We start from the raw sequence: 12,214 nt of genomic DNA, 5'->3' as shown, positions 1-12,214 counted from the left end.
AAAATTATTTGTTGTAGAATTTACGTGCAATAACCTTTTTATGCTAGAGAACTTCCCTCTATAATTTCCACTGATATTTTGGTTAGTTTTCTGGTAGTTTAACTTTTGCAATCCTCACGCAGGTTGTGAGCTTACAAAGCTTTCCAGGAAACTTTGCACATCGCAGATAACTTTTTTTCATAATCCGATTTTTTCTTATCAGCAGGTCATGTGCATTTTACCTATATCTGAATATGTCCGTTAAAAGCTTCAATGATCGCCAGTCAAGCAGCTGATTTGGCTAACTTTCAAGTCACAAGTTACAGTATAAACCCTAGAAGAGTTGACACAGCCTAGCATTTGTCAAAGGACCAATAACACATATTTTGAATCTTGAAAAACAAATGAATGATAAAATACGTTTTACTGAGATGGGTAATAGTGACACGTGGCGCAGCACTTTGAAATCACCTGCCTAAAGAAAGGGTATGGTACCAGAATATTGTATCCAAGATATCATCTAACAGAAATATTTTGTTTAAAAATATATTTTACAAAATGATCACCCCATTGAGATATTAGTAAAATATCTACACCCAATTGATAGTATTTTTGTGAACAATAATTAGGATTTTGTATTTATCGAAACTTTAGCTAATGATATTCTGACATGCAACCTCCAGGTTCAAAACAGATTATTGCTTTGTCTCATCAAACGAATTGGAGTATTAATTTACTTTGCAGTTCCATATGTAAATGTAAATGTAGGTGTACTTATATAGCGCAGACCTGTCACCCAAAGGGCATCCTGGCGCTTGCTTAGGGAACCCGTCCTGGTATTCCCCTGTGAGAAACCCCGGCAGGGTGTCCACAGGGTGAAAGCCAGGCATCCCGCCACGAGGGGCCGTAGTAGTGGAGATTAAGCAAGCTATTGCCCAGAGTCGCAGAGTGTGACCCCGTGAGTCAAGTAGGCACCGGAGCGAGAATTGTCGAGTCCGTGGAATTTATGAGCCCGAGACCCGCTGAGGCGGGGAATCGAACCCTGGTCCACGGTCGATCTCAGCTTCCGGGTCTGCCGCCTCTAACCACTGAGCCACACTTCTCCACATATTCACTGGTGTAGGTTGTAGCCATTTAATCAAAATGTTGTTAACTTTGGCTTCAATAACTAGGTGTCCACTCCCCACGGAGAGACATCATCCAGCAGGGAGAGTGATCAATTTACATGATGAACGTAATAATGACTGTATACAAAAATAAATTTGAGATTGTCTTTGATCAATGCATCCAGATGGATTTGCACCCCAACTGACCAACAGTGGCAAGTCACTTAGGCCATATGTATTTTTGGGGCTCAAACAGACTGAATCGCAGAATCGGCCCGTTTGTGATCGATAACATGATTTTTGGAATGTACACAGCCCAAATTGCAATTTGGTAACTTGTTACCAAATCGCAATTTGGGTTTTGCCATTCAGTGTTTAGAAGGGGTGTGTTTAGGGCACCCCTTCCAAATACCGAATCACATTCGTTTGTGCGAATGTTTTGTGACCAAAATGCGGTCACATATCACTGAAAAGGCAAAAACCACATGAGCTCAGCATCTGCTGCAAAAAAAATCTATCTCTTCCTCCCAGAAGCAGAATTCCTACCTGCTGGATAAGCTCTGGTTCTTGCACAGTTAGATGGAGGCAACTCCCTGTTGAAAGGAATGCCGAAATCCAACCACATCATCTGGAAACCATCCTCTATTCAGCAGCCTATCATATCAAAGGTCTCTGACGCTTCAACAGGAACACACCAAGGCTCAGAGAACTCCACTGGATCCCTGTATTAGCAGGTATTACCATCAAGACATCCTGCATCGTTAACAAAGCATTCCACATGAAAACTGCTCCTACCTCACTGCCAAGATTAAAATCTCCAAAGGAATTTGGAACAACCAGAAAAACACTATCACAAAAGTAGAAACCAAGAGATACATGAAAGAGAAATCAGGCAGCAAGCCTTCTCTAGGTATTCTCAGAAAATCAGCATCAAGATATTTAACAAGACTAGCACCTATCAATCAATCAATAAGGTTTTTATTTTACGTCCACTACTCACCTGTGAGGGTCTCAAGTCGCGGGGGTGGGGGTAGGGGGGTGCAGCTCCAGGGCAGCCGAAAAGCCATGTTTTTAGGTTCTTACTGAAGGTGTACAGGGTAGGGGAGCATCTGATGTTGACTGGGAGATCGTTACAGGCCTTGGCCGCGACATAGGAGAAGGCTTTTCCACCTGCTCTGGTTCTGCGGATGCCCTCGTTTTCTTCTGCAAGCAATGGAGCGCATCTCTTTGCAATTCGTCTCACTGCATCCCAATATGTTTCTTTTGGCCTCCCTCCACCATCAAACCCTGCTGAATCCCCTGTACCTGTTTACTCCCTCTTTTTAGGTCGAGCATAGAGTCAGCGTGCAAGTGCTGCTATGGTGAAGGTCTGGGGTAGTTCAGTACAGAGAAAAACCCGCCCGCTCTTATTTTTCATTGGCTTGTGTGTTTGTCCTTGCTAAATGCTGGCTTCTGATTGGTAAAGAGAGGCTTGTTGGACCCTCCTTAGTACGTCAGTGTCGTCATTTGTAACATCCCATGGCTACTGACCCCTTTATTTGGGTTGTTACATGGTTTTCTTTCTTGTAGGCACTATTTTCTTAGTTGAGTTTCTCTTTGTTTACATTCAGTGCGCCATTTTTTCAATTAAATACTCAGGCGCTGTTTCTTGCATGATGGCTCGGGAACTCAACCAGGAAGAGGTGCTGGACTTCCTGTACCGGGCCGGGGGCAGACTAACAATGCGGCCCTGCTCGTCCATTTCAAGCTCTTCATGTGGCACCTCACGTTGCCCCTGGAGCTACGTTTCTTGCACAGCACGCGTGGAATGTGTGTCTCGGCTGAGGCCAGAGCAGAGCCAGAGAACAGAGTCTGCGGTGCCATGAGCCCCAATCCCACTGCCCTCGCCGCCAAGGAGCTGGCGAGGCTCAGAGAGCACGTCTGGGGCTACAGTGCCCTTCGTCACGAGGACAGTGAGCTTTGGGCAGACGGGTTATTGAGAAGGCTACCCGAAAGACATATATAGCATCGGCGTTCGCCGGTGAGTGACCACATAGTTATACAGATACCATGCGGGCAAATAGACCCACATTTCGGGGCGGGGGGGGGGGCTGAAAAAGATTTGTGGGGGCTAATTCTTCCAGCCGTAACCAGAGCAAGTCAAGTCAAGTACACGGTCTTTTAAAGACCTGTGAAGTACTTGGGTGCGGCTGCAATTAGACGTCGCCAGCCCGCGAAGCTGTCTCAGCCCGGGCTGACAGAAACGACGGGGGGGGAGCTGAAGCCCGGTGAGCCCAATGGGTGTTGCGCGCCTGACAGATACATATATGCAGCCATGTGCATGCCTCTTCCTATTATACACTCCTGCCGGACTGTTGTGTCAGCCCCTAGTAGTCACTCACACGTCATGTGCCATGTGGTGTTTGAAGACCCTGATCTCCCCTGTCCGGGCTGAGCCCCTTCACCCCCCCCATCAACCAGTGTCACTCCTTTTTCTAACCGTTATGTGCACTTTCCTGCTGTGGCCCTTCGGAACAATCACCCTGTCCAATGCTTTTGTTAAAGTTCAGCAGGAGGCAAGGGCTGCAACAAGACTGGAGTTCACACTATGCCAGTATGTTTTTTCTAACCTGCATTTTGTTTGCAAGGCCTTAAGAGCACTGTTAGTACACAACGCCTGAGGGTCTGTCTATGCGCACTTCTCGGCAGAGTTTTCTCCAAAAGTGTTCAGTTTCCTGCTATGACTCTCCGACTCTGTTATTCAGTCAGGCCAATGTTTCTCAGTTGAAAAGTTTTGTTGTTATGTGTTAGATATGTCTCGCTATTATAGTTTTGACAAGTTGGTATCAATGATTTTTCATCCACGTGTACTAGTATATGTGTGCAACATTACCTCCTCGTCCTGTCTTCCTCGCCACAGTATTCACAGATGAGCCTCAGGCTCCACACAGAACTCCAAGTAAAAAACAACAACGCTCTAGTCTCCCTCTCCCTCCACCAAGATGGCCTCCAGTGGCTCCAGCTAATCCCATAAAGGGACACAGAAGCACCAACTTCTCCGAGTGCTGTGTTTTCCCTGCTGGTCAGGTGAGTGGGGCTGGGTTCCTGCTTTAGCAGTTCCCCTTGTCCGTTGGTATCTAGTTGGGGGAAGGTAGTGTTTCAATGTTTGTGCACTTTGTGTTCGTTTTTTTTTTTGGTCATTTACTGTGATTCTTTTTGGTTATGTTTTGTTTCCCCCTTCTACTGCCTGGGAGCCTCGTGTCCTGCTTCAGCGGACTTTCGTGGCTTTCTCTTTTGCGGCTGGGTTTGTTCCGTTTTGGGCGGGACGCCTTGTGTCCTGTTTGCCGTTTTTGTTTATTTCCCTTTCCCGGCCGCGCGTCCTGCTGAGCGGACGTTGCGCGGCCGGGTGCGAGATCTGTGGGAGCCGGAGGCTTCTTTTGGATTTCCTTACCTTCTGCCGGTCTACGCGTCGGCAGGGTTTGATTCCTCTTCGTGTCTCTGCTGGGCTGTGGACGCGTTCGGGGGTTGGCTCGGCTCGGCGCGCTGCGGTCTGTGCCTCATTTTTCTAATGGGTGCACGCGGCTCTTCCGGCTGCTTTTGTGCCTTCGGCTTGATTCGAGGCGGAGTTTGTTCGGTTGCTTAGCAACCTCGGGTCCTACTTTACCGGGCTGTTCTACGTTTTGCCTGTGTTTGTTTTCTTTTCACTCATTCACGTGGCTGGCTGTCATGGATCTTTCATCTGATCTTGGTGCTCCTGATCCTTTGGACGTGGCTTCCGGTTCTGGGGTGCAAGTTCCTTCTATGGCGATTTTGCAGCAGATGATCGATTCTGCTGTCTCTGCTGCATTGCAGGGTCACGTACCTGTCCCTCCTCCTAAAAAGGTGAGGGTTGATGGCGCTGCTGCTGCTGCTGATTCTGAGAATGAGGAGGAGGTTGAAGTCAGGGGTCGCTTTGTACAGGGTGCCGACCTGAAGGAGGTGCTGGGTCACATTCGCGAAAACTTGGTGTTCCCTGCTTCTGTGGTGCCCCTGGAGGACGATCTGTTTTTGCAATATCATCGTCCTGAGCCTGATTCTTTGCCTCTCCATTCCTCTGTATTGAAGGTCCTGGAGAATGAATGGAAAGATGTGGACAAAGGTTCTTTTCCTCGTTTTTTGAGTAAGAGATACTCTCTTCAGGATTTTGCTGTGAAGTACCCTGCCTCTGTGAAGGTTGACTCGTTGTTGGCCAGCATGTCTTCGCATGGGTCTGTTGTCTCGGAGGACTCTTCTCCTGCTGACCCGGTTGACCGTAAGGTGGATGGTGCTGTAAAACGCACTTTTGCAGCTGCTTATTTTTCTATCAGGGCTGCGGCCTATTCGTCTTACACTATCCAGTCCTTGCTCAAGGATTTTCAGTCTCTGTCTGAGTTGTTGGACCAGGGGGAGGATGTTTCTTCTACCCTGGCGATGATGGAGCAGCAGGTTCGTCTACTGTCGGATGTCTCCTTTGATTCTCTGGGGGCTGCTGCTTCTGCGGCCGGGTCCTCTGTGGCTGCGAGACGTCAGTTATGGCTCCGTTCGTGGAAGGCTGATGCTGCACAGAAAAACTTGCTTATGAAGATCCCTTTTTCTGGTGTTAAACTTTTTGGTTCGCCTCTGGACGAGATGGTGAAGAAGACGGCGGAGGACCGTAAACTGCTTGCTCCTGAACGTCCTGGCAGGTTCCGTGCCTTTGGTTCACAGTGGTCTTTTGTTGCTTCAAAGAGGGGTCGGGCTGGTCAGCCCTTTCGTGGTAGGGGGCGTGGCCGGGGTGCTCCTTCCTTTGATAAATCCCGGTTCTCCGGCGCTTCTGCCTCCTCCGCTCCTGCTTCCAAGTCCTGACTGGGTCGCTCCTGGTGTAGGTCCGGTTGGGGGTCGCCTCGCTTGCTTCATGGACTCTTGGTGGGAGACTGTGTCGGACCAATGGGTGCTTCAGGTGCTCTCGGAGGGTTTGCGCATTGGATTTGCCCGGACACCCCCAGACTGTTTCAGGGCCACTCCTTGTCCCAGAGATCCTGTGAAAAAATTGGCGCTTTTGGACGGCATTGCTTCGCTGGTGGTCAAGAAGGCGATCGTTCCTGTGCCCGGCGATCAGTTGGGAAGAGGGGTGTATTCCATACTTTTCCTGGTGTCCAAGCGCACCGGGGATCTTCGGCCAGTAATGGACCTGAAGTGGGTCAATACTTTCATCCCTCACCAACGGTTCAAAATGGTTTCCCTTCCTTTGATCCTTCCTCTGGTGTCGCAGGGGGATTTCCTTGCATCGATAGACCTGAAGGATGCTTACCTGCATGTTCCTCTTCATCCGGTTTTGTGTACAGGGCCATCATTACCAATTCCAGGTATTACCTTTTGGGCTCTGCTCTGCTCCCCGGATCTTTACTAAGATTCTGGATCCTCTTATTGGACATTTGCATGGGGAGGGCGTTAGTGTTTTTCCTTATCTGGACGACATTTTAATTTCTGCTTCTTCTCTTCCTAAGGCGGAGTTGCATGCCCAGAAAGTGTGCCATGTCCTGGCGCATCATGGGTTCCTCGTGAATGTGCCGAAGTCCTCCCTGGTTCCTGCACAAGAATTGACTTTCATTGGGGCTCTGTTCAAGACTCAATTGGGGATGGTGTTCCTGCCCCCTCCCCGCATTCTGTCCCTGATGTCTGCAGTCCGTGCCCTGTTGGTGGGGCATTCTCATCCTGTGAGCCTGTGGTTAAGGGTTCAGGGTCTGATGTCGGCTTCATTGTTGACGGTGCCGTGGGCTCGCCTCCACATGTACCCGGTGGTGTCCCACATTTTGTCGCATTGGGACCCCTGTTTCCTCGATATGGGTGTTCTGGTTCCTATGTCGGAGGATGTTCGGGTGGTCCTGAGTTGGTGGTTGGACGAGGGTCATCTGTCCGAGGGCCGCCCCTTTCTGATTGTTCCCACCCGCGTGGTCACTACCGATGCCAGCCTGCTGGGGTGGGGTGCTACTCTGGGGGATTCGACGACTCAGGGGGTTTGGCCTCAATCTGTATTGTCATGTTCCTCCAACTACAAGGAGTTGAAGGCCATCCTTCTGGGTCTGTTGGACTTCTCGGATCTTGTTCAGGGTCACCACGTGCAGATCCGGACGGACAATCAGGTTGTGATGTCTTATGTGAACCATCAAGGGGAGTGCAGGGTTCGCTCCCTCAGTTGCCTGGCCCGTCGGATTGGTTCTTGGGCGGAGGTGCATCTGGAATCCCTTTCTGCCATCTACCTGCCTGGTGCGGAGAACACTGTGGCGGATTGTCTGAGCCGTGTGTTTCCTTCCATGGGGTCCTTGTCCCTCACGAGACGGATGTTCAGGACATTGCAGGTGATGTTTGGCTGTCCGATTGTGGACCTGTTTGCCTCCCGGGACAATGCCCAGATCCGGTGCTTTTGCACGATTATGCCTTGCCGGGATGCCTGGAGGGTGGACGCGCTTTCGTTCCTTTGGCCGAAGGGTTTGTTGTATGCATTTCCCCCTGTTCCCCTGCTTCCAGCTGTGTTGCAGAAGATCAAGAGGGAGGGGTCGTTGGTGCTTCTGGTTGCTCCTTGTTGGAAGCGTTGCCCTTGGTTTCCCCTTCTGTTGGAATTGGCTGTGTCTCCGGGGTGGGCCTTGCCGTTCGTGCCATATCCTCTGCTGGGTCCTCTTCTTCCTCTGCCTGTGTTCCGTTCCCCGGGTCTGCGGGCCTGGCTCTTGAGAGGGAATCTCTGATGCGTGAGGGTTGTTCGGTGGCTGTGGCTGGAGTCATCCAACAGTCCCGGAGGCCTTCTACGCTTAAATCTTACGCCAAGCATTGGGATAATTTTGCTTCTTGGTGTGTTGATTGTGGGCTGTCTTTGGATTCTTTGGATCCGGCTCACATTCTGGACTTTCTGAATGATGGGTTTGTGTTGGGCTTGGCCATTTCGACTCTTCGGGCTCAATGGGCCGCCATTCGGGCGTTTCATGTCCTGCCTTTGGTTTCTATTTCTCCATTGGTTGCTAGAATTTTTAAGTCTCTTTCTTTCCAACGCCCCCGTCCTATCATGTGTCCTCCTCCTTGGGACCTTCCTTTGGTTTTGCGTTCCTTGCAGTTGGCTCCTTTCGAACCTTTGGAGTCTGTGGACTTAAAGTTTTTGACTCTCAAGGTGGTGTTTCTTGTGGCGATTGCCTCTGCCAGACGTATGGGTGAGTTGGGTGCTTTCCTTCGTTCTGCCCCGTTTTTGTTGGTTTTGGCGGACCGTGTGGTCTTGCGCCCTCATCCTACTTTTGTTCCTAAGGTGGATTCTTATTTTCACCGGTCTGCTGAGGTGGTTCTTCCGGTTCTTTGTCCTGATCCTTCCTCGGCTGAGGAGTCCCTTTTGCACCTCTTGGATGTTCGGCGTGCCTTGCTGATTTATTTGTCTCGCACGTCTTCCTTTTGTAAAGTTGACAACTTGTTTGTCAATTTTGGGTTGTCACGTCAGGGTCTGAAACCCTCCCTCTCCACGATCAGTCGTTGGATTAAAGAGGCCATTCTGTTGGCATATGCTTTGGTCTCTGAGGTCCCCTACCTTCCTGTTCAGGGTCGTTCCACCAGATCTGTGGCTGTGTCCTGGGCTTCTTTCAAAGGGGTGTCTATGGAGGATGTTTGCAGGGCTGCTACGTGGTCTTCTCTGCATACCTTCATGTCCCATTACCGCCTCCAGCTTGGGGGTGGGGGTTCTGTTTCATTTGCCTCTTCTGTTTTGTCTGCGGGGGTACCTTGAGAGGTTGTCCTTTATGGTTGTTCTGCCTCTATTTATTAAAATATGTTTTCGCTGCACTATTGGTGTGGTCTGTTTTTCCTTACATGAAGCTGATTACTTTGGTATCGGCTCATCTGTGAATACTGTGGCGAGGAAGACAGGACGAGGAGGTAATGCCCCGGTTACTTACCGGTAATCTTCATTACTCCGAGTCCATGTCTTCCTCGCCACAGTATAGTTTCCCTTCCCTCCCGGCCCTGGTGGTGGCTTCATGTCTGCGGCTTGGTTCTTCAGGTCGTGTTGGTGCTTCTGTGTCCCTTTATGGGATTGGCTGGAGCCACTGGGGGCCATCTTGGTGGAGGGAGAGGGAGACTAGAGCGCTGTTGTTTTTTACTTGGAGTTCTGTGTGGAGCCTGAGGCTCATCTGTGAATACTGTGGCGAGGAAGACATGGACTCGGAGCAATGAAGATTACCGGTAAATAACCGGGGCATTAGCTGAACCCAGCACAGACAGGGGGCATTCGAGAAAGGAAGAGACCGTCTCCGAAATGGTAACACTTTAGGAGTTTTTATCACTTAAGAAAAGTCAATGGAGCAGGTTTTTCATTTTTAACCAAGAAACAGTTGCACTGTGATCGCTTCCCCACATCCCATTCTTAAATGTTGTTTTCTACATCTCGACATTTATGCCATACCACACGTTTAAACATTGGGGTATAGCTTTTTTTACATGCACATTATTTTGACTAAAATATTCACCTACAAATGCGTCTAACAATGGAAGAAGCTGTGTTTTTTGCATAGAAAATTGGAAAGTACAGTGTGATGCAATATATGCGAAATGTAGATAGTTTATTTGAGTTGTAAATAAACACACCCTAAAACGTGTTTGTAAAATACATGCCCGTTGTTCTTCCCAAACTTTAAAAACCAGATTATGCCTGTTTTGCTGAGAAAACAGTTTGGATGAACTAGATAGAAACCACAAAGGTGGTATTTCAAGTAAGTTTAGGTGACCCGAGAAAAGAAAGCTATCTTTTCAAAGTTTGTGGTGCGTTCCTGGTGACTTCATAACTGTTAGTTCTGACTTTAAATTCTGTGCTCGGCGCAGTTTGTCCATGACTCGTATTGTATGGACTGAGTAAAGGTAGAGACGTGTTTTGCCGGGCCAACGCCAGCTGTACTGTGTTTAAGTGCTTCTTTACTGAGCTGCTGGAAATGGTAGGATGGATGGAAGATGTTTGTACTTTGTATTCGTTTTCTTTCTAGAGGCTGTTAACTTGCCACTGTGAGGATTTATTTAACGGTTTCAGCACCAGGATACCCTCAGTTTCTGAATACCCTCGCAGGTGGCAGTACGTTTTAAACATACACATAACATTAGATGAGTTGCTCTTGCACCTATAGCTGATGGGAGCTTTGATCAGTTTAGATGTAGCCAGAGGAAACATTCTGAACAGTAGGATGTACAGCAACAAGCATTTACAATGCAATAGGTCTCGAAGCATTAAAGTTTGAGTTATTGGCATTGTGTATGACAATGCTGTGCATAACATTTTTAGCAAACTTCGAATTGGTGAGCAGTGAGAGTGTGTGCAACAGTATGCTGTTTTTGAAAGCAGTGTGGTAGAGAGTGCAGGAATTTGGGTGACCTGAGCAATGTGGATGATGCACCTCAAGCACGGGGCTGCCGCAGTTAATATTCACACAGCTCTGATGGTGCACTTCACGCACGGGCTCACAGCTGTTATTATTCACACAGCTCTGATGATGCACCTTACGCAAGGCTCACAGTTGTTATTCACACAGCTCTGATGATGCACCTCACGCACGGGGCTGACGCAGTTATTATTTGCACAGCTTTGATGATGCACCTCAGGCACGGGCACACAGCTGTTATTATTCACACAGCTCTGATGATGCACCTTAGGCACGTGCTCACAGCTGTTATTATTCACACAGCTCTGATGATGCACCTCACGCACGGGGCTGCCGCAGTTATCACACAGTTCTGATGCACCTTAGGCATGGGCTCACAGCTGTTATTATTCACACAGCTCTGATGATGCACCTCCGGCACGGGCTCACAGCTATTATTCACACAGCTCTGATGATGCACCTCACGCACAGAGCTGACGCAGTTATTATTCACACAGCTCTGATGATGCACCTTAGGCACGGGCTCACAGCTGTTATTATTCACACAGCTCTGATGATGCACCTCACGCACGAGGCTGACACACTTAATATTTACACAGCTATGATGCACCTTAGGCACTGGCTCACAGCTGTTATTATTCACACAGCTCTGATGATGCACCTCACGCACGGGGCTGACGCAGTTATCATTCACACAGCTCTGATGATGCACCTTAGGCACGGGCTCACAGCTGTTATTATTCACACAGCTCTGATGATGCACCTCACGCACGGGGCTGATGCAGTTATTATTTACACAGCTCTGATGCACCTTAGGCACAGGCTCACAGCTGTTATTATTCACACAGCTCTGATGATGCAACTCACGCACGGGGCTGACGCAGTTATTATTTACACAGCTCTGATGCACATTAGGCACGGGCTCACAGCTGTTATTATTCACACAAGCTCTGATGATGCACCTTAGGCACGGGCTCACAGCTGTTACGGTGCTTCCTTCTTTTTACTGGTGGCAACCTCGCTGGATAAATACAGTGAAGTTTCTCAATGTAAAGACTTTGCTCCCTCAGCTGCATGTTTAAGTCTAATCTCGGGAGAGGATCCATGCAGTACAGGCCGGACCCCGCTTCACTCTCACGGGCTCTCTTCCACCTGTTGCCCCGCAGCAGGAGCCCTCGGAAAGCATCACACGGGTCGTTAAGGGAGTTCAGCCCACAACGTACAAAGTGTTCAGCAGTCGGAAAAAGATGTCCCCCTATCAGGCTGTTCGGGTAAAGTTCGCGCTATACAAATTCGCATTACATAAATAACAATAACAATAACAAAAAAACGATCGCAATTGTAAAAAAAAGGTAAAACCCATACCAGATATGCGACCCAAGGGCGAGAGAGCGGAATGAGCGGAAGCAGGAATAGACGTGTGCGTGCACTGCCGAAACCTGCCGTGGGGCGGGACTTCCTTTTCTGCTGGAAGCCCGCGCCCACAGAGTGCCCGGCTAGAGGATCAGTGGTGACGCGGGGCTCCCATGCCCGAGGGAGAGCCCCTCGGTGGCGGCTGAAGTCCGGAGTGAGGTGAGTGGGGCTTAGTTGAAGTGGGGGGTGGTGGCAGGGGAGCGGGGGGTGTCTCTGTGCGCTGGTGTGTGTGTGTGTGCGCTTGTGTGTGTGCGCGCGCTCTTGTGTGTGTGCAGCAGGGGGGGTCTCTGTGCGCTCGTGTGTATGCGTGTGTGTATGTGCGCTAGTGTGTGTGTGTGCGTA

This window comes from Lissotriton helveticus, chromosome 7, assembly GCF_964261635.1.
Source record: "Lissotriton helveticus chromosome 7, aLisHel1.1, whole genome shotgun sequence".
NCBI lineage: Eukaryota > Metazoa > Chordata > Amphibia > Caudata > Salamandridae > Lissotriton > Lissotriton helveticus.
This window is presented reverse-complemented; position numbering follows the sequence as displayed.